We start from the raw sequence: 23,236 nt of genomic DNA, 5'->3' as shown, positions 1-23,236 counted from the left end.
AGTTAGATAAAACAAGTACTTCAGAACTCCTGGAAGTACAAAGCGATTTCTTTATTCTTAATCCATAAATGACCAGCTCGGCCAATTAGGCGATGATTTAAAGGAGGGACTTCTTGACCCTGTAGACAGTTCATAATCACTGCAAAATCATTAATGGGTGTGTGAAGCAAAGCGGATAGATAACAAGCTCTGATTCCTCTCCCATTACAGCTGGCCTGAGTCCCAGCAGCGTCCCCTATGCACAGACTACTTCACAAGGCTTTTGGAGGCCGAGGGTGACTTTGAAAGAGTGCTCAACAAAAGCCTTTGCCTTTACATGCAGGGGAGCGCGCCTTCCGGTTGTGCACCAAAAGTGCAATTTATAATCTGTCTGACAACTTCCCCCCAGCCGGCGCAAAAAAAGCATCACTCATAGCGGCCGCGCTTTGCATATTGCGAGTCAAAAGCGTTTAATGGTGAGATGTAACTTCCCTCTCTTCCCATTGATCATGTGGCAGGCTGCGACTCCCATGAGCTGTGCGCATTAAGGCCAGTGACAAGCGGAAAACATTACAAATGAGCTTTAGCAAATTTGCAAGGCAGTGTCACCTCTTTGATGTATAGATAAGTGGATGCCGGCTTCTTTCTCTCTTTCCGTTAGTCCGCTTCACTCTCTCCAGTTAGTCCTCTCCCCCGTTTCCATCTATCTCCACCTCTCCGTCTGCCACCCTCCTCCTTCTTCTTCTTCCTCTCCCGCTTTTGGATTAAACAAAACCGATGCCTGTGAAAAGTCCCTGTGATGAACGTGTCGTCGTTCTGATGAGGCTGAGGGTGAGCGTGTCATAAATCTTGCCCTCGAGAGCGAAGCGGTGGGGGGAAATTGTACTATGATAAATATTGAGAGGTGGAATGAGCAATAGTTTTGTCACAATGCGGAGGCATCCACATCCCCCTCACCATGAAATGTGGCTTTGTGATTGGGCCCGGGCAGGGGCTGAGCAGAGAGTTGTAATTTAGGCGGCTACAGCTGAGGATGCTTTTTGAAGCCACATGCATCCGTGACCCAAAAGCGAGTGATAAATTGTTATCCACGCTGCGGATCTGCTCCTTTTCCTCACTGCTCTGCCAGACTTGGGAGACACGTAATTGAGAGAGAACATGCAAACAAAGCTAATGATTTTCCTCCCACTTTACATTTCTTTCCCCGAGGCTCTTGTCTGCTGAGCAATGCTCATACATCTTTCACTAAGTATAGCTCAGTGTCTTCTGACCCCCCTCTTGCTCACTGCAAGGCAGGGAGAGTTAAAATGTCTACTTCTCTCTAACAAAAATAGAAGACAGCGTCTCTCAGCTGATGATCTCATACTGTCTGGGACCCTTTTTTTTTTCTTCTGCGGATGAGTTTGGTGTTGTGAACGCTTGGGGGTATTATTCCTCAGATACAAGAATATTTATTGTCAGTGAGAGGACAAAACATTCATGTAAAAATAACTAGTGAGTAAACTGTGGGGCACAAGGTTTGATGTATATCAAATGTATGCTTTTGAAGAATACCACACAAACCATCTCCCATATTATGGGTCTGGATATACCTTTTCATATTAATAGCTAATTTTGTTGTGGATATGTGACCATGAGTCCAGACCACACAGAGATAAACTAGTTGTGACTCACAATCAGAAAAAAAAAAACAGAGTCACAAACAGATCCGAGCAGAGAAATAGGCCATGATGATGCAGAGTCATGCTTCTTTTTATATCACCCTTCCATTTTATATCTTCTTTTTGTTTCAATTGTTCATGAATTTCAAGAGACGGTGAGTCATTCCCTAATATTAAGTGACACATATTGTATATGCCGGGCTCATGCTCAGCGGATTGTTCCCGTATTTGAATCTTGTACAGGAAAAGCAGAGCTCTTGAGATGAAGTTTGATTCTGCGAGGCCACACGAAAGTTCAAAATGTGTGAGAACACTGTTTTTCTTATAGTAGATAATCCTCAAATTTCCTCCCAGCTCACCGCAGATGGTTTGAAACTCAACTCAACACAACAGTTAACAGCTGTGGTCTGTGGGGGAGGGCGGGGGGTTGCGGTGCTATAGCTACGTCAGGAAGTGTATTATTCAAAATTAATGATACAATCAAGTGGCAAATACCATGGCTTGAGTGTCTGGATGCTGGCTCCAATTGACCCCCCGCCCCCTCCCCGGTCATTCACGTATGAAGCCGTTTCATGACACTCGGCCAGTTAGTTGTAGGAGGACAACCTTTCTTTAATTCCTAAGAAGGAGGTGAATGTTTTTCCAGACTTTCGGACCGGCCTGTTTCACCTCTCCCAGTGGGGGTGACAGAATTGAAGCCAGCCAGACTAAACACTGGTTTTTTTCAATCTCCTGGGAGACCACGGCTGACAAGCCTCCCAGCCAAGGCTCCTTCATGGTGTAGCCCTCCCGGCAGACCAGCCTGCACCTCGACAGTGACTCAGCACTGCAACGACTCCTTATTCAGCTGAAGTGGTCTCATCTCTGCCACGATACTCAGACAAGTAGGCAGATTCACAGCTTTTCTGTGATTAAGAGTTGATATCGAATCAAATTTATTATATCTTAAGAGAAGCTGATGGCCCCTAGCGTCCCTCTGTGCTTTTATAACTTTAAATCACGTACTTCCCGTCACTATCATCAACTCAGTAACCCATTTATCTCACCGTTTAAATCTCTTTTATTCATTTGCTTGATAGTTTTCTTCATCATGAGTTCTCCAGATGCTTAGCTATAAATAAATGTCTGCAAGTTGTCTGTGTTCTTTGGAAGCAGAAGACAGAGGTCAATGTATGGAAGGGAACTTATGGTTATGAGACTGATTCGTTTAACAATATTTCTTTCCTCCTAAGGGAAGCGGTGCCCTTATCAATGAGTGAGAGATTTAATTTCTAAAAGCAGTCTTACTCCTACACAGTATTATCATTATGTTCCTGATACATCCATTAGGCACAGCTATAGGCCGTAATTTGACACAGACGCTTTTTGTCAGCAGGTTTCAATCATACAGCTGCAGCAGGTGTGCTGTCTGCTCGGAACTGTGCACTTCACAGGGTTTCAGCTGGCAGAACTTGAACTGTGTGGCGCATTATGTAAAAGGCTTTATCTGAGCTGAGCTCTCGGGTGAGATGATAAAAAAAATTCCCCTTTTTTTCTCCCAGAGCATGTCAGGTAACCACAAATGATTTTATGATTCGATCTTGATTCTTGGAGTCACGGTTATATTCCAAACACATTCAGGATTGATTATTGACTCAATATTTCAAAGTTTTTATACATATATTGTTTTTTTTTGTATGACAAAAGACTAATAATGTAGGAGAGGCCGTTCCAGTAAATTTCTATAATCCCATTTCAAATTTCAGTGTTACTTAACATCAAATCATGAGACTCTGGATAATGTTATGACTCTATGGAGGTTTTTGTTATGTCAGACAGCTCTAAAAACTACAATACTCATGAGTATTTTGTACTAACCAATCAGCAGCTGCATAGGTTGCATTTAGACCCATACCAACCCCGTGTTAAAACAATACAAAGGGGCTACATTAGAGTTGGGGTGTGTTGTTTAAGGTACCGGTGAGACAATCAAATATCTTCCAGGAAGTCGAGTTCGTTTAAAGGTTCATCAGATGCCAAAACACTGGACAGCAGTTCATAATACTGACAGACAAGATTTTACAACTTTGGAAAGTTATCACGGCTGTAGCTGTTTTATTTTTCATCTTAATGGTACGTTACCAGATGACCCTACAGTGTTTTGCTGGAGCACTCTGCATTGGCACCTGCACTGCACAACACATTGACCTCATTCAATGTAATAAGAAGGCTGCATTTTTTCAAGCAGAACTGATGTCGTTCTGCACGCCGCCATAATTTTCAGCTAGCAGCAGTTAGCGTAACCCTTTTAGCTGCATCAATCTCATCCTTATTTCTTTACATTTTCATTGGCAACTTTTCTGCCGCCATTTTTCTGGCTCAGGCATTGGACGATGAAGAAGTTCCCACTCTTCAATCTGCCCACAAAGCTCTGATTGGCTCAGTTGTACAGGATCCGTTTGCTTTACCAACAGTCATGTTTAAAATTGCAGTAGAATGAAATAAGAGTAAATCCCTCTTGTATAAGTGTTCAGAGATTTCTGTACTTTCTGTTCCATCAGCATATATTATATATTAACAAGGGCAAATCCTGACATTATTAATGCACAAGAATATATTTTTGGATTTCGATTTCTGAATAGATTCAGATTCATAGGGGATAGGACTCTTCTCCTCTACATCTAACCACCGTAGCCAGCCCCAAGGTCCATAAGGAAATTCAGTAGCTGTTAAAGTATTTTATTCATTTTATGTTACAAAATTAAACATTTCACATTCACTTTAAGGGTCAAATTCTTTCAATATTGCACAAAGACTTAGAACTATCCTTGTTAATGAGATTAATGTAAAGTTATTGTGTTGCATCGTGAACAAAATGTTGCTGGTAGTTATTTTCTTCTCTCAGTATTGATTTAATTTGCTTATAAAACGTTTAAAGGTAAATTAATGACATTGAAGTAAAATGTTAATAGCATGAATATTAAAAGGCTGCACCCTCTATTTTTTCTTGAGATTAAAAAGGGCATGTTTATGAAGTGATGTGGCTACATCCTTTAACTCAAGCGTTTTGTTTCAACAGATGTGCTCCATTCACCTCCACGGAGCAGCTTGTTATATCTGGTCTAACTCATTCTTGCACAAAGCTCATAAATGTCTGCATGTGCATTCGCTCGCGCAGACATATCCCCGATCTCCTTGCATCAGTACACAGGCTCAAACAACACCTGGAGAGCGCTGGGTCGACATGTGAAGTTCCACGCACATGCACAAGCAAACACGCATGTCTCCTCCATCAGTAATTAAATGCATGTCAGTGTATGATCTTTGGTATTTACGTGTGTGTTCTGTTGTTGTTGCAAAGCTACTCGACTGTATGCAAAACACAATCTCACTGTAAATATTAACAGTATTAAACAGGATGGAAAGCAATTACACAGAGTCTGAATTAAACTATAATGACCGGTGAGACAAATGAGGACATCACAAGGATACTGCTAATAAAGACTTAACGACCTGTTTTGGCTGTACCAAGCATATTTTCTCAACAGGGATGGCTTTGTCGGGGCGTGCTCAGGAGAAAAGATAGCTGGACAATTCCTCCCAGCGACTGCACCGCATCTCCTGAGCACAGCACTTACTCCGGTCTTTTACTTAGCACCATAGCAATCATACAGCTAGACGTGCTGGATTTGACCTGACAAAGGAGTCTTATTACCCTTCCATAATTGGAAACACCTCGCAAGGAGGGGGCGCAACATCATGATTCCATTTACAATATTTACAACTCAATAAACATTTCGTTTCATCCTCTGTCCTTCATGCCTGTGAATTTCAGATAACACAGAGGTTAAAGAGAACACTAAATATAAATTGGCTCAAAGCAGAGCATATGGAAGTGAGGACTGAAGGATCCCTTTGAGATTGCCACTGCTTTACCTCCGCATTACTGCCAAATGATATTGGGTGTGAGGCTTGAATTAGCACTGAAATCAGGCGTGGGATACAATCAGGCTTTGGAGGGTCTTGGAGCTCCTGTAAACTTGTTTGGAATAGCTGCCGATTGCTGACTGACTCGGAAATGAGTTGAAAATGGGCCGTGTTCTCAGTGCGTGTTATCCTACGAGGACTGATACCACTCGCTCCTCTCAGATACAAGTGAGGCACGTTGTACTGTGGGGCTGTGGGAGTTTACCAATGGGAAAAAAAGGCAAAACGACACTTCACTATAGTAAAGTGCAAATACCTTCAAATTTTATACACAGTACTACATGTACCCAGTTACTTTGCACCTACTGGTAGCTGCAATAATATAATTTATTTCCAGCAATCTAAAAATAAACAGTAAGGTTTTGGTGTCACTCCCTATGAATCAATAAAAGAGTGGCTCTATAAAGACATATTTTGCATCAGCATTGTTGCAAATATAATATAGAGAGGAATGCATCGAGGAAAAGTAAAAAAAAAAAAAAATACAAATATCCACACTTCTGTAACATCAATATACAAGCAATTTACCATTTCATACAAGGTTTTATATGAGATTTATGCTGCTTCAGAGTGTGTCAATTTCACATTATGCCAGAATGCTGCATGTATGCCAACTTGTTTACTGAGTTTTCAACCAACTGTGCATTCCTACACGGTAGTCTCATGTTATATGGTTGCACAAATAATTGATCAGTACAACACAACATAATTTTACATGGAAAAACATCAACAACGAATAAATACAGCAACATCGGCTCTTAGGGGTGAGTTTCAATACTTCTGCTGCTGAGAGGCAATGTGTATTTCTCAATGACATACTACACAGATGAAGTGAGACCATTATGGAAGGTTAAAAGATCATATTTAATCTAATACTTGATCTATTTCTTGTTAAGGCGTCCTTGTAGGCACGTCAACCTTACATCTATATGTTTCAGGGGAACGCTCTTCTTCTGCTTTTACAGACACTGGTGAAAACATTCTGTAGATTAATTCTGAAAAACACTGAGCACGATAAGGTGATTGAAGTGCTCTAATACTTATAAAAAATGAACCATCTGTTGTTGAAGCCCTGCCAGATAAAACACCACACACACATGCACACACACACACACACACACACACACAGAGAGTCTTTCTTGGTTATAATCCTGTTCTTACAGTGAACTCCCAAAGAGGGCCTGGAGGGGTGCTAACAGACCTGCTGCTTAGATCTACAGTGTATTAGCCTTGATGAGGATGCAGCGGTGTGTAGAAATGAGGGGCTTCTGCTGCGGTGGTTGTACACTACATTAGCATCTGCTGGGCCATACGATAGGAGATAAATCTGCAACAGGCGTGATGCATCTTCATTAAAATCACCACTTACCACCTCACGGAAAAACTGCCAAACTGTCTCTGTGTCCAGATGCTACATTTAAGCTTTGTTTTTTGTTTTGTTTTTTTAGGTGGGGGAAAAAGGGAGGTCGGACATGGATGAGCGAGAACGACTCCATTTGGGAGAGAGTTTGGTGCCACTGCCAGGTAAATTTAGACATCAATCTTGGTTAAACAATTACATGCTAAGATGGTAATTTACACAGAGCTTAATGGCAGCAGTGAACAACTCGAGAAGAGGGTACCTATCCTGCAGCTGTGATGCATTAGTAACCAGTTTGGACAATTCTTTCTCAATATTACTCTGTCAAACTAAATTAGAACACTGTGGTGGAAAAAGGGAGTCTTTCTTTTGTGGTGGAAGATCGTTCTTTAAATAGCTGGGAGCAGAACAAAATTGGACTTTCCTGACAACAGTTTTAAATGAAGGCTTGCTTTTACAAAAATAAACTTCACAACCACTTTTAAGAGCTTGTGAGGCTTTGATTCTAGGTTCTTCTTTTACCAACTAGGATGCTTCAGAAAATACAAGGCCCAAAATGGCGCCCAGTAGTTTGGATCATTGGTTGTTTTATAGTCATATTGTTTCAATATTTTAATCTTTCTCTGCACTGTTTTGATGTGTTGTGTATTCCCAACTCTACCAAACATTTGATCCTCTGTTGCACCTTTTCATTTCTTAAAGCTTATCCCAAAATGCTTATCAAGGCTTGGATGTCATTATTGGCCAACAAAGATGTTCCAGTGGTTCTATTGTTGCAGAAGTTTAGCATAATTGATTACTGACAACATCCATTATTGTCCAATCACAATCAATAGCACTGCTATTACCTTCTGAAAGTACCTGGAGCTTGCATTTAGTATTATCTATTGAGCAGGTCCGAAGTCTAGCTTGGGGAAGTTCTCTCCAAAAGTGCGAAGGAAATGGAAACTAAAAGTAAAATTTGTGACAGTGGATACAGGTATAGTTAAGTTATGGGTTTGTAGTGGAAATGGTGCAAAAAAAAAAGTCTTACTGCTGCTTTTTAGGAATGTAATTGATCATGTAGACTGACTTATTGTGGATATGGAGCCCCATATATGGGGATATGGAGGAAAATATAAAAAGGAGACAACCAAAAGACCTTCTGGCATGGCTCTATGGCAGTGTTGGTCTGGTATGTTGGATGGTCCACACAGATATTTCTCTGCAACTGTTGCGGAGACGTCATAAAATTTTGTACAGACATTTATGGTCCTCAGAGGATAATACTTACTACCTTTGGTGATCACCTGGCCACTTTGAGGTTGGCACTTTTAGTTTAGAGTTATTCCTTGACAACTAAAAGTTATTGTTGTTGCTGCTGACAGAACACAAGCGGAGGTTTACGACAGAATGTGAATGTTATCTTGTGACATCTCCAATAGAACTGAGCAAACGTCTTCCATTATTGAAAAGACCGTAAGATGCAAGTGAAAGAGCTAGGAAGTAGACCTTGAGGCAAGGTTATTTTCTGAAAAAGGCAGTCCTGTTCCTCCCATCTAGTATATTTTTTCCATGTTTCTTCCAGGGCTTCATACAGTGAGGATAGTGTGAAGCTTTATGATTTATGAAGAAGGGAAAACAAGGGTTAAGTTTCAAGGATCCTCAGATCAATACAGTTTTTTATGAAGATACAACCTATGACCTTTCAATGACCTGACAATCCCTGTAACTCTCCAGCCACCCATTAACCTACCTACTGGCTATGTACGTAGGAGGGTTTTTGGGGGAACAAGAGTATGTGTGAGGATAAAACCACAGTATATCTGATGAAAAGCAAGCCTCACGGACTCCATTAGATAGATTAAAGAAGCTGAGATCACCTGGTGAGGCTGGTAGGGAGTCACTGATCAAGGAATATTGCCATCGTCAGATGATTTTCTTCAGAGGGAGCTATCTTCCCGAAGAACACCGTGGTCTCCCTCTGATCACTCTGCATCTTGCAATTGACATTTTGTCTATGTGTTGGGATGATTAATGCACCTTGGCATTCATTTCATGTGAGCAGGGAAGGTCACTGGTATTTGTTGATGGACTCAAAAATTAGCTCTAACCTTAGGAAAACATGAAGGGGGTGACATCCGCAGGATAAGAAAGACATTGATCGTGGACTCAAAACCTGTGTTATCTCTTCAACCGCGGAGTTAAAATGACTTTAGAGACAGTAAAGGGTTGCCCACCGTAAGAAAACCAATTATTATTTGTTAATTTCAAAATTTAAATTGAAGAGTAAACTACTTGAGATGTGTCATCTTGTTTTTTGGGTTTTTTTTTTGGGAGGGGGAGTGTTTCAGCATCTTTAATTGCAGTGTTTACTCTTACTGTTTTACCTCAGTCTCACAGTTTTCATCAAACAGGCTTCCCACTGCAGCAGACAGCTGTTCTCAGCAAAGAAAAAGCAGATGAGCCCACTGTGAGCTACCTGCCAGCACCAAATGGCAGACGGACAAAGTTAGCAGCTACTTGGCAGCAAAGAGCCACGTATGTTGTGTTACATAAAATTTCTCAGAATATTAGTTAACCTATAGGACAAATTCAACCAAAAACCACAAAAACAAAACAAAACAAAACCAAAAAAAACACCCACTCACACCTAACAGTGTGTGGATTGAATAACCAGGACATTGCTTCTGCACATGTTGATGATTTTAGTATTTATGAGTACTGAAAAGAATAGTTAATTCACCTCATTTGTATCCGGATGGCAAACTCTCAGAGACAGACACCTTAAAACCTCAGCAGATAATAGCAAAAACAATTTGCACGGCTCTGTAACTCTGGGGTGAAGTGAGGGCAGAAATGTAAAATACAGGTGTAACTGATAACTTTAATAAAAGCTGCATCCCATACCTGATTCAGGGCCCTGGTAATGTTCTCGCTGGCTCCTTTGCATAACTTACAGAGGCACGTAAGTGTAATGCAGCCATCATTAAAGTTATTAGCAACACCTGTGCTTTGACTGCTACGACACGACAAAAGCTCTGCTGTGAGAACGGTTTGTTCCGCACCGTTTGTTTGAGAAGGAAAATGTGAAAAAAAAAAACATGGACAGACTGGAAAACAGATTAGGAACAGTCAAGTAAGTTGTTCAAGGTGTTCTTCTTAGCTCAACTCCGCCTACAACAACAACAACAACACAGGCAGACTGCAATCATCTCCACATACCTCAGCAGTGAGGGAGAGTAGTGTCAGGTCCATGTACTTCACATGCAGTTCAACACCATATCAATAATGCATGCGGGGAATGATTTCACAAATCGATAATCTTTACCACACACATAACGCCCAGTGTGGGAGATTGAGCTGATGTACGGCCGATGTGAACAAGGTCACGCACACCCTCAGACTTGCTTAAACACTCTTCAAATCCATCACATTAAATTCAATAAAAGGCTTTGCAATTTAGCGGTATTCTCAAACGAGGATCTGAGAGACCAGGAAAAAGGGCAAGTACAGTTCAAGTTCAAAGCCAAAAGCTCATCTTTCATCCCATGGCACCGAGGGACACGTTTGTACGCTGCCGCAACAATGATCTGTCAGTGTTAATGAGTGAAGAGTGGTGATTTATTTTTGCTGCAGTGCTGTGTTAAACAAATCACTTCATAATCCAGTCCTATAATATTCTCCATTATGACAAGGATACTTATATCAGTATTTATGAGTGGGAGATACGCACCGAATTTCTATTTGTTGGCTGGAGGGTGGATGATTTCTAAGAATGTACAGAGTAGTTTTTTAGAAAGAACATTTATTCTAATTATATTGTATTATAAATGGTTGGAACTCACTGTGGGTTTGTACTGAGGTTATTACCAAAGCAAAGCAATTTCTCTAAAATATAAACTGCAGAGGTTCGTAGAGTTTATTTATTTTTAATGTTGACTATACTGAACATCACTAAACACTTCTTGGCTCTATTATGGATTTTTTTTTCTCTCAGTCAGTGCAGCTGATGACCTGCACAGCAACTCCAGCAACTTCTTAATTGATAATTAATTAATCTTTACTCGGGTGGTTAAAAGTGTGTAACACAAAGGCAGTTGGACAATGAGTGTGCATCTGGGAAGAAAGGTGTGTCCAATTTCAGGATTTTGCCACTTTTAAAGGATACCGATGGTGAAATTGTGTTACTTAAAAGGTTGAAAACTTGTAGGATGAACTGTCCTCCCAAAATTTGATAATTGACACCTCAGTGTAGTTTTCAATGAGCCATGGCGGAAACATGGGACCGATGTGATACCGAAGACAATACAGGGCACACCGGTTGTGGCCTTCAAATTAGGCTAGAAGAAGGCTGCATTTACCAAATACAGAAGAACTGTGCCACAGCAGTCCAACTGTTTCATAAGGGAGACAACCGTGGTGAACTGCGCTGCCCCAAAGCTTTTCCCAGCGGCTCCTCAGATCACAGAAGGTGATAAAACATTGTGCTCATGATGGTGTAAAAGTCTTCACCCTGACATGAGCATGATAGGACCTGACATGCTTGACAAGACTGGGCTGATATTATTGTCAAGCATTAAATGTTCTAAGTATTAACTTCATTTAAATTACAATGATACACTTAGCATAATGTGTACCAAAGATTTGAAAGTTCTGACATAAAAATATTGGCTTGTGGTCAAGTTTTGGAGAAAAAAATAATTTTGAAATAAATCCCACCAGGTTGGACTTGGGCTAGATTATCAGGCTTGTCTTCCAAAAGAAAAACTTTATCAATTTATGCAGAACAGGGAATATATATGAAAAGTCTGCATATAAACAGCAGCTCTAGAATTGTAACATAAAGCAATGACAGTATATATATATATAAGAAAATAATGTAATTAAAAAATATAAATGAAAACAAGAACTTCTATTCCTTCACAATATGTTCAAGAAGAGCAGCAGTGTTTTGTACTTTTTTGTTGCCAAGATTGTTTAGTCAAATCATCTGAAAAAAAGTCCATGTTCTGAATATTGTTTGTTGTTCTTGATTTATGAATATTTCCCAAACAAAGAAGTTTTTATACAGTCATCAACTGTTCTGTTCTTTGTATGAGCAGATAAAAACAAGAACAAGTATTCAGAAAAAAAAAATAAATTAGTTTGCTAAAGCAAATGCAAAACAACAAAGAAACATCTGTCCAAATTATTCCAGAGTAGCAGCAGTTAGTACTGCCCCATGTTGCTTTGGTTACAATTCACCCATTTGTCTTTGAAAATATTTGCTCCTAAAAAAGAACTGGTGACAGACTACAGGGACAGTTTTGCTCTGGGAGATGGAATATCCAAACCTACCAGTACCTGACATTTATAGCAGATGTAATAGGCCCCAAAGTCCATACTCTATGCATCATGGGGGCATGGTGACATCTCTATTTTGGTCATTTCCACCACAGCTTCATGCATAGACTTACTGCAAAATTTTAAAGAAGTTCTGCTGCAAATGTATATGTATGTATGCAGGAGAGTGGGAGAGAGAAAGGGAATCTATCTGTTTTCATTTAAAGCAAATGTCTCGTAAATGCCATTCAAGAAAGCAGGCAATAAAAATGTTCTATCCGCATAATTACAATAGCTCCAAAAAAAGTAAACAAGACTTTATTTAAACAGCCAACAATACATGAAACTGACTCTGCATTTATTATAAAGGCACTTGTGTTAGGTTATGTAAATTTATACCATCTGTGAGAATTCATAACAGTAAACAGAAGTGGCCTCGGAGCAGATCCCGTATCAAATTGAGCCTAATCCATTTCAGATAAAGTTGAAAGTGCAGTTAGTAACTCAGGACATTAAAATGTAGGAGATGCATCAGAGCAATCTAGAATAGTGTTGCTATCAAGAAAAAACACATCTCAAGTGGCAATCATAGCCATCTTTTTTTTTTTTTTCCCCCCCTCCTTTGTCAACATGTTTGGTGAAAAGCCAGGACACTGCAGCACTTCCCGGTGATTACTTGTAAATCAAACTGTTTCCAGTGCTGTGCTGTAGCCTTTTTTGCTTGTATTTTCTTCTCTAAAGCCATTTTCATACTGGGTTCATTCATTCCATCCAAACCAAGAGTGCACGGACGGATGAAGAGAACTGGATATCATGTTCCAAGAGTGTGCCCAATTTATTTCACAATTTTGGACCCATAAAAGTCCTTCCCAGACATGTGAATAATATTGATACTGACACTTTTTATGTTTATTGGACCTAATGGCTCAAATATTGATAACACAGAGAGTAATATCCATGTGGTGTTTAAAAAAATTGTTGCCAAGAGTTGAAATTTCCAACCTCTACCACCTGTATGGGTACATGCTGCAAACAAGTACAAACATCCATGACCTTTATAGTTTAAAAAAGTGACATCAAGCTTGAATGACTGCTCATACATAATTAAGATGGCAAGATGTCTAGGTGGAGTCGGTTACATGTGTCTTGGTCCATACTCTGGTTCAGAGAGTTCATTTCATAAACATTTTCAGATGAACCTCTCCCAGATTCGGACTAAACTACCAAAGTTCTCATTTCTGTCAGTGATTGTCCTGATCGTCTTCAGCCATGTGGTTCATACTAAAAACTCAGTTATTCTGTTTATTATGAACTTAGCAGTGTTGCTGTTGTGTGCAGCTCAATTTCGTGTGCTGTTTATGTCTAATTTGGGATGCTGTGCAGGGATCAAGGGGATGACACATGTGTTTTGTCCAAAAGTAGACACACAGATGGGATACAACTGGCAAATACTGGGATTTTTGAGTAGGTGCAGGTGGTGGTAAGTGAAGGGGGGGGAAAGGGTCATAGAGCAGATGTAGCTGGAGGACTTCCTGCAGAAAGTGATGCTTCTCAGTAAATCATCATCATTTATCCCCTTATCATTCTGCACCCAACCAAATGCTCTCTCTCACTCGCTCTCCTTTGCAACAGAGGGGAAACCGAAATCAAATGTGGAGGAATATTGTCCTCATTAACCTTCGATCGAAACTCAACTGAAAAGACAGACTGCTTGCCAGACTTGCTAAATTAAAAACTTGTTCACTTGGACTGAAGGAGGCTTCGCTGCGTGATTTTGTTTTTTTTTTCCCCCCTTTGTTCTGAAACTGAAGGCAATCAAGGCTCAGTTGGTGTAACTTTAATGGTGCAACCATTTAGAATCAATTTTTTAAAGTGTTCAGATACTCAAAAGCATGCAGAAAGGTTTCAGGTTATCCAAAAATGATTTAATTGCAGCAAGAAAAGAGTAGAAACAACACAAAAGCACCTTCAGTCCTCTTTCTCATCATCTAGTTTTAGATTTCAAATAAATATTTGTTTGTATGTAGCTTTAAGAAACCAATCTCATCTCTAATGTTCATGTTAATCTGTAATTTTCTACAAAAGATACAGCAAAGATGACAGATTTCAGCATTTGTTTCACCTGTTGTTGCCGTGCAGTGGAACTGCAACAGGGTTATGTGAACATGAATATGTTCTTTGATGCAGCCAGACAGCACTGTCATTGTCAATCAGAAAGCTATGAGCCGTCAAACCAGATTTCCTGATAGCAAAGCTCGAAAAAACATCTCCAGCCACAGGAAATACACTGTTGTTTCACCACACTCCACATAGATATATGATCACTAAAAATATAATAATGTTAATTAGAAGATTAACATAATAATCTGCTAATAAAAACATTACAGATCTGAGCTATTAATCAGCAAATTGATACATAGCAGCATTTACTCTCATATAGTATATATCCTCTTTCGAAGTGTTCTCGGCTGAGTGGATACAATCTCATCCTTTTCTTGGTTCTGCCTTTTTGTGCTATGAATAAACAGCGTGACACTTCAACTTGAGTCGGCCCTTTTTCCCCTTATCTTGACTTCCATACTGTCCTCGCTCAGTGAAGTCCAGAGTTTACAACTTCATAAAGCCAGGAGACCTTATAAAGATAACTACCCGTGCAAATATTAGTTTTTTAGACCCCACTTGTCTCATAGCCACAGGGCATTAGCTGATATCACACACTGGGAGTAATACCTTGCATTTAAAGGCATGACACTCCCGTGCTGTTGTAGCTGAATATGTATGTGTATGCAGAAGCTTATATACTGATACAGAATGTGCTAATACGTGCTGCTTGTATGTGAATGTGTGGATATCTTCAAGGCATTTAGGCTTGTGTGCATGTGTCAGTGTTTGTGGATATTCACACACAGGAATGTTCTCCTGCTCGGAGGCACTCTACTTTATGTTGCTATTGCCTGTGGACAAGACAGGGACAGAATGAAGGGCTGCCAGATGTGTGGAAATGCTGCAGCTGATCATTTCTATCATATCATCCTCTGGGCGCAGGTCTGTGAATGTGTGACATGCCTCTGCTTCAGTGGATATGCGCCAGTCCTGGCTAAACGAATGATGAAATGAAGCCAGATGGGAAAAGAACAAAACAGCTTCCTGAGGAAAAAAAAAAAGAAAAGGAGAAGAAGAAAAAAAATCCGCTATGAATGTCAGGCAAAGTCACAGGAGAGTGCACCATTTCATACAATAGCGATCTCAATCCCACAAAGAAGAAAGAGCAGGGAGAAGAGGAAAGTTACACTCCAATGGCCATGAAACTATTGATTTCATAGAGAAAGTCTGCTGGAAAAGCAAGCACAACTTCTCTGGGTCCTGACAAGTCTGGGGCCTGATCATTGTTTTCGGGGCTCCAGCTGAATTCATCTTGTTGTCTTTATATTCGCAAGACAGTTTTCACACCAGCTTGCAAAAAAAAAATATCTCCACACCATGCTCTGCGGCTTCCCAAAATGTCACAACTGGTGTTACTGAATATTTATATGGCATGGCTGTTTCATAGTGTATTTGTTTCAGCGTGTTTGTTTTCCACATTCAACTGAATCACACTGGGTGTTGTGGTACTATTGAGTGTGATCAATGACATCAGCTATCAGGGGTCACTTCAGCCTTGTACTGTACAGGCCGTGATTGATATGTAGATTGGCTGGCGAGCTCTATGTGACATAATTTCTGTCTCATCAGACTGTGATTGATGAGGTAGGTTGGCCAAGGTCAGGATCATGATATTTGACCTCCACTATGAATGTGCCAGAGAGAAAGATTAATGTACCTTAATAAACCAGTCACAACCACGCTGTTATGGAGTCTGACATACAGTTTCATAAATGGCAGAGGTTAACATGCATCTTTGCAAAGCTTTGCCCCAACTGTTCATCAAATAGTAGGGTTAGTTGAGCACAGCGTGTCAAAAAAAACCTCTTCCGTGACAGAATTTCATGAACATACAAGGACGTGTCCATTCTAAATCATGCCTTCCAGTTCTTCACATGCCATAAAAATACACCAGCGATCCCCATGTGATTCACACTGTCACCAGCGTCTCCTTAGCATGGAGACTATTGCCCTTTTTCAGCGGAGTGTGACACACAGCACAGCTCTACAAACTCAGAAATCAGGAAGGGATACACAAAGGTCACTGGCTGACAGGACTAAGACATATTGTGCCCTGAGGAGATCCTCTGAGGAGTGAGCAACTTACTGATTTCACCCTCCCTGGTTTGCACATTCCGGAAAATCGCCATTAGTATTCAAGGACAACAGTCGTGCTTCAAAAGTCATTTGAATAGGGTAAGATTTCTATGGCTTTCCGGCGTTGTTAATGAAAATTGCTGCAGGCGGTAGCATATTATGATGTTATAGCTATATAGCAATAGAGTGCAAACTGTTGGACATTGTTGTCGGCAAATCGATTGTGCTACAGGACTTTCAAAAAAATCAATATGTGTGTATGGAAAAGGATCAGTCACCTTTTTCAAGCAAATGCTTTGATTTACAATGAACAACAATAGGGAAACATTTTTCAATGGTGGAAGAAGTATTCAGATCTTTCACTTAAGGTACAGTAGGAAATGTGGCACAATGTACCATAGTCAAAATAATAATTAAAAGGATCGATTTTTGTTACAAGGGATCAAATGACCCCCCAGTCCAGATCAACTCAACTTTTTTGCTTCTTTTAGCTAATTGTTTCTAGTTTTACAGTACATTTTCTGTGTGGTTCAGTCGCTGTACTCTTGTTGACCACATTTTCAGGAAAAGTGAGCGGTAGTTTTCAGAAATCAATCTGTGATAAACCTACTGTACACTCACTGCCCAGCACCAAACAGCTGCCAAGGTTAGCAACTAGCTGGCAAAGAAAGTCAATCATGAAGGAGCTAGAGGCAGATATTTCTCTCAGGACTTTGTGGATGCCAAAACAGAGCTAAAAGGTAAGCGGATAGAACAGACACTATTCAGATGGCCAAAACACTGCTATTGCTCTGGATTTGTAATTAAGGAGGTGATTGCTAACAAAATAGCCAAAACATATTTGTAAAAAGCTGGATTTATATCTCATGCAAGAGGTTTATATGGGAGATACCAGGTTTTGATTTATAGTTCGACATTGGATCTCACTTGTTCCCAGGACTATGGGATGGATCATATATGATCAGGCAGTATTGTGCCGCCTTGTTTCATTACTGTATGAGACTATCCCTTGTGGTCACTGTATTTACGGTACTGAAAAGGAAAAGATGATTGAGCCTTCCTTCATGTTCTATTCGTCATGGACGTCGCCTGGACTGGGCATTCAGGCCTGTAGCCATGAAATTTTTTCTTTAGCCCGGAATAATTCTCCACTTTGAGTGGTTTGTCACTAAAGAAGATGACAGTGTTGTAATTTTGTATTGTCAGTGAACGGAAAGGAGTCAAGACCAATCAGAGAGGGTTTAAAGGTAAATACGTGGAAATACTCTTATTGGCTGACAGGTCTCTGTTAATTCTTCATTTGATGGAGTTACTATGCCAGATGCTAGCTCACACAGTCAGTCAGTGTGAGGAAAAGACGGATGAAGATTTTTTTACCGGTAAAGAGGTTGAAGCTGAGGCAGTGGAACAAACATCCTCTCATGCTGGGCCAGGAAAACAAGATGTGCAAATGTATGAGTTCCACGTCAAGTAAACCAAGTTAGGTTCATCAGCAATGATTTTGCAACCAAATGATGACAGTTTACTCAGTCACTTTGAGTAGTTAGCCGTCATTCGTGAAATAGCCATTGTATGATGGGTTTTGAGGATTTTCCGTCATGTAGTCCTACTAATAGTGGTACGCTCATTTTGGTTCGAGACATGCGAGTAGCTGGAATATTCATGTGCAGATTATATGGTAAATCAAATCCAAACCCTTCCTTCCCTCTCCAATTTTCACATTTTTTGTGTAGTCCTCACATACAAAAAAATGCATGGAAACAGTCTATTTATAAGGATGTTTTTAAAGTTTTTGGATGGAGAAGAATCTGGGCTCAGCCCAACAGTCTAGCCAACGCCCCTGCTATTCACTCTCAATCATTTCTACAGGCATCAGAAGCTTGTTGGAGCTGGCAAGAGTTTATGTAGTCTCCATGTGGCAGCTGTAGCCCTGATGTGTAGTTACATTTTTGAGAAGGTGCACAACAGCGTCACTATAACAACATCACAATACTTCTGCATTTATTTCTGAAAGAACAGTCACAGGTCACAAGCGGTTAGATGATTTCCTTGTGACGTAAATGTCATCATTTCAGGCATTTGAACAAACCAGTGCATGTATTTTTTCTTGTGAGGAGAGTCAGGATGACGTATATATGAGTATTTCCATTTTATGATACTTAATTTATAAGTATCTCAAGTTTTTCCCTCCATTGCCAACCTTGTTAAAGCAATTGCCAATTATGGTATTCAATGAGTGCAAGGTTTGTTGCTCAAATCATTCAGCTGTGAATTGCTTCATAATGCCGAGATGAAACCTATGACCCCTGCTGCAAGAATAGACAAGATCAAGTTCTCAAAACACCTCACATTATACAACATGTCCAAATGATTAATAAGAAAGTGAGATAGAAACAGATAAAAACATGCTTCAGTGCTCATAGATACAGTATATACTCAAAGGGATTCACATATACTCCCACATACTGTAATAATTCAGTGATTCATGAGCACAGATGTTAGCTGACTGCCAAGAAAGGAGAGGTGTGTTCACACAGAGCTGTAAGTTTCATCACCTCCCTGCTCGCCTCCCTTCAGCCTCTCTGTGGATGCTGTGTGTCAGAAAGCCTGAGGGGGGAGCAAATGAGATGAGACTCAGACGCTGTGTGCAGGGGGAGGAGGAGGAGAAAGGTGAGGCGGCGAAAAAACAGGGGGCGAGGCAAACGTAAGAGAAGGCAGGAGGGGTAAGAGAGAGAGAGAGAGAGAGGGAGGGGGAGAAGACGAGATGGTGAAAGAGAGATGAGGGAAACACACCTGGGTATGGTGAAAGAAAAAAGAGAAGAGGAGACAGGGTGAGACAGCGCATTCACAGACAGATTGCTTTTAAGTGAGAGATTGCAATGCATGTACTATCCTGCACCAGACATGACATTTGGAGTTTTAAATGAGGAGCACTGTGCTTCAGCCTCACAGCTTTTACAGAAAGTTTTATTCCATGTTTGGGGAAGCTGGGTTTCACTGCTGCATAATACTCACCTGTGGACAGTGGGAGAAGATGCTCATTGCATGTTAAAGGTTCTGCTCGGATCAATCAGTGGTGTGTTATTCAGATCATTACTTACTAGTGCAAAGTAAAAGTAGTAATGTCATAATGTAAAAGTACTCAATTACACATAAAAGTTATCTGTGCAAAATTATAGCTGTTTTTGATTATATGTATGATAGTCATTATTCAGCTGTATTTGAGTCTCTATATAGTAGCTTTCATTGTTAATGGTGGGGTCCACCATTCCTGCGGAGGATTTAAATCAAAAGGAATCACCAGAAATGAGACATGCACAAACTGGATATAATATGTAATACTAAAGTCAGTGGATACATGCATGTTATGTAATACAGAAAGCACTGAATTGGACAATATTTTTGACTGTCTGTAACTGTGCTGAATCCTGTTGGTCCAAGGTTTGTTTGGGAACACAGATACAAAAGCTGTTTGCTCCAGTGGTTGATGCATGTATCATTTCACACAAAACTCCAGGACATGCAGCTATTATTAAAACACATGCTGTTACCACCAGTAAACACAGGTGGCCTGATATCAACCAGGTCTGACAGTTTTAGGGTTATAAAATTATATAAAAATACACTTTTCAGTGGAATGCTAATATCAGCATCACAATGATGATGCTAATATTTAGCAGGTGAAACTGACCTTGTTCACCATTTTAGTGTAGCCTGTTAGCATGCAACATTTGCTAATTAGCACTAAACCAAAGTATTGAACAAATTAAGATTTGATGGTGTTAGAGAAAAAGTTAAGAAATCAGCAAAGCAATTTCAATTCATCCTGAGGGGGACATGAATGGCTGCACCAAATTCCAAGGCTATCCATCCAATAGTTGTTGAGATACATCAGTTTGGACTAAAGTGGTGTGTTGACCCGCAGGCCAACATTGCCAAACCTATTTTCACATTTTGTAAGTGGATTAAATGTTTAGTCAGTAAAGTTTTAACCTGCAAAGTGACAGCAGCTGTCAGAAAAATGAAGTGAGGAAAAAATTCAGTATCTTTTTGAAATGTGAAGTGAAAAAATTCAAGTAAAGTACAAATATCTCAAAATGATTTAAACTTGCAGTGCGGAACTTTTACTTATAAATGAACATCCATTACGTTCAAGCCCTTGCCAAACGAGTTCACACAATGCTGATTAAGCCTTCACCAATAGATAAATCTCTCTGTATTTCACAGTATACCAGTGTTTTTAATCTGGTGTTGGCTTTGACATTGTTGCACTGGCCAGATGGCTAACTTCCTGTTAGCTCTCTGCTAATTTGAAGGGGGACAAAATAATTGAATCATGTGTCTTTTCTAGACTTGTCTCACTGATAGTGAAACAAGTAATTTTGTGGGTGTTGTGTCGACAGTGTTTGTGTAATTACTCTCACTGCCAGAAGGGGGAGACAAAAGTGCTGCACTCCAGCTTTCAGTAAGTACCTATGTATGTATGTATGTATGTTATTTACTTAAATACTAGCAGGTATTATTATCTTATTTCCACCAGGGTTATTTCCACTCTATGACGAATGCAACATGTAATAATGTGACAGTAAAAACTGGCAGGTTGTGGATTGCTTTATGACTCAAAAGGAGAATTCTTTATTCTTTCATTTTTACTTTAGTATTGCACGACTTTACTCCAGTCCCACTATTCTTATCTCCTACTTCACTTTAACTTATTCTGTCAAAACATGCTCAGCTCTTATTCGTGTGCTTGCTCTTCAAAAGAAATACACACAAAGCAGCAGCAGAAACGGGGATGGGAGGGAAAGCTGCAACATCCTCTTTGTGACATGAAACACAAAATGCTAAACATAGCACGTTTAATTTGTGTTTACTACTACAATGTGAGCACACGTTCTCCAACGCACCTCCTATGCACTGATGAAGCATACTGTACCGTTTATGGAGTGTGGCATTACAGCATTACTTACTTAGGGTAAGTGAAGGCAAGATAATGATGAAGATTACTCAGTATCTTCTGAGTATGATGCATTTACTCGAAGGTGCACAGAAATAGTGTAACTAATGTTTAAATGAGTAATTAATGAGTCAGTTACTAGTTTTGTTCTGCTCAATTCAAAGTTAATCATAAACAGCTGATGAAGAAAGTGGTCTTTATGTTGATTCAAAGATATTTATGAACTAATCATTACTGAATGACTTCATTAATATTTTATTTTCCAGTCTGTTCTCTTGTAACATATCATTATCTGCTATGTAGTCCTTGATTCTGAGTTATTCAAGAACTACTTATTAGTGATTTATTGATTTTCAGGTCATTCCTGATTCGTTCCTCACTTGTTCCTTCATAACTACTCACAATTTTGTGTACCATACTGTATAGTTTCTAAGTTGACTTATTAAATATGGAGCTTTCAATCTACATATTACTTAAATCTTCATGAAAAATGTTAAGTGCTGAATGTAGTGAAACAAACTGGGGATTCAGGGTGACATCAAGCCAACTTTGCATATTACCTAACCGGTGAAATAACTTTACCATAGTCAAAATAGTATGATAGAAAATAACAGATTCAATAGTGGAAATGATGCTCCTAAAAATGTGTTAAATTTTAAAGCTATCATATGTAACTATTCTGCATTAAAATGTCTAAAAGCGACCAGACCTATGTTATATATTTTGTTCAGTTGTGTATTTACATCATCCCAAATGTTTCCAACAATTTTCAAACCTGGAGAAATCTAAAATTTTAAGTACTACTGTAAGTAAAATTGTAATCTGCATTTATGCAAAGTACCATAACTTCCATACCATAATATTCCCCTCTAATTTGTTGCCTAGTAGAGATACTCAAGTAAAGTACAACTACCTCAAAATTGTATTTAATGCAGTACTTGAGTAAACTTCTTAGCTACTTTCCACCCTGTGATCAATGTTCCCTTTTCAATTTAAGGCTCATTTGAGGATTTAGATTGCATGTACTATGGGTCCGATTCAGTGGACAGTGGAGAGTATTGACACTTTTAGTTGCAGTGTAAACATACTGTAGCCTAAAACATCAATTGTACTTGAAAAAAAATCACAGCGGAGAGACAGCAGGCGTCATTCCGTAACATTAGAGCGCATTTGTTCAAACATTGTGTATCTCTCATTAAGACCGCGGCTATCTGGGATATTTACTGGCTCTGTGTTGGTGATTGTGTTTTCATTCAATAGCTGTCCTCTAGTCACAACTGTTTTCTCTCACACTGTGTGAGCCAAGCCCCGCTGCAACACTGATTTCCCGAATAGTGTTTGTGTCACAGTTCCTGGGAGTCCTGTCCCTCTTCAGAAACAGACATGATTCTCTTTTCCAATGCCCCTAATGGGTCCCCTGTTTTCTTCTTGTCGCAGCACCGCCAGCGGTCTTTACAAGTTCCTCTTTTGGGAATACTTTCTTTTTTTAGTCTTTTCCTGCAACGGGAACATGGAGACGCTCAGTTTTGCATCTCAGACCGCATACTCAGCCTGTGATGGATGTCATGTTTCCTCCTGAGGTTTTTGTTTATGACAGTGACTATCCATTTCAGCACATATCGCCACAGCACAGTGTGCCGTTACGTAATGTGCATGTTGTTTTACGAAGAATTGATTTATATACCGTCCTGTAATGGATTTCTGTGTGTGTGTGTTTTGTTTTGTTTGGAGCCTTGCTCGTTTTCTGCTCTGACCTCAGGTTCTAATGCA

At 39.8% G+C, this 23,236-nt stretch overlaps 1 long non-coding RNA gene across 2 annotated transcripts in view; it reads left to right on the top strand.

Annotated features, from left to right (window-relative positions):
* The first annotated feature begins 2,387 nt into the window (after positions 1-2,387).
* Positions 2,388-23,236, top strand: part of LOC121887759 — a 43,620-nt gene continuing 22,771 nt past the window's right edge. For both annotated transcript variants that reach the window (XR_006093036.1, XR_006093035.1), the window contains exons 1-2: positions 2,388-2,524; positions 7,055-7,130. This is a non-coding gene — a long non-coding RNA (uncharacterized LOC121887759). The remainder of the gene's footprint in view (positions 2,525-7,054; positions 7,131-23,236) is intronic.

Source organism: Thunnus maccoyii, chromosome 21, assembly GCF_910596095.1.
Source record: "Thunnus maccoyii chromosome 21, fThuMac1.1, whole genome shotgun sequence".
Taxonomy (NCBI): domain Eukaryota; kingdom Metazoa; phylum Chordata; class Actinopteri; order Scombriformes; family Scombridae; genus Thunnus; species Thunnus maccoyii.
The sequence above is the reverse complement of the archived record's forward strand: the minus strand, read 5'-3'. Positions and strand labels throughout refer to the sequence as shown.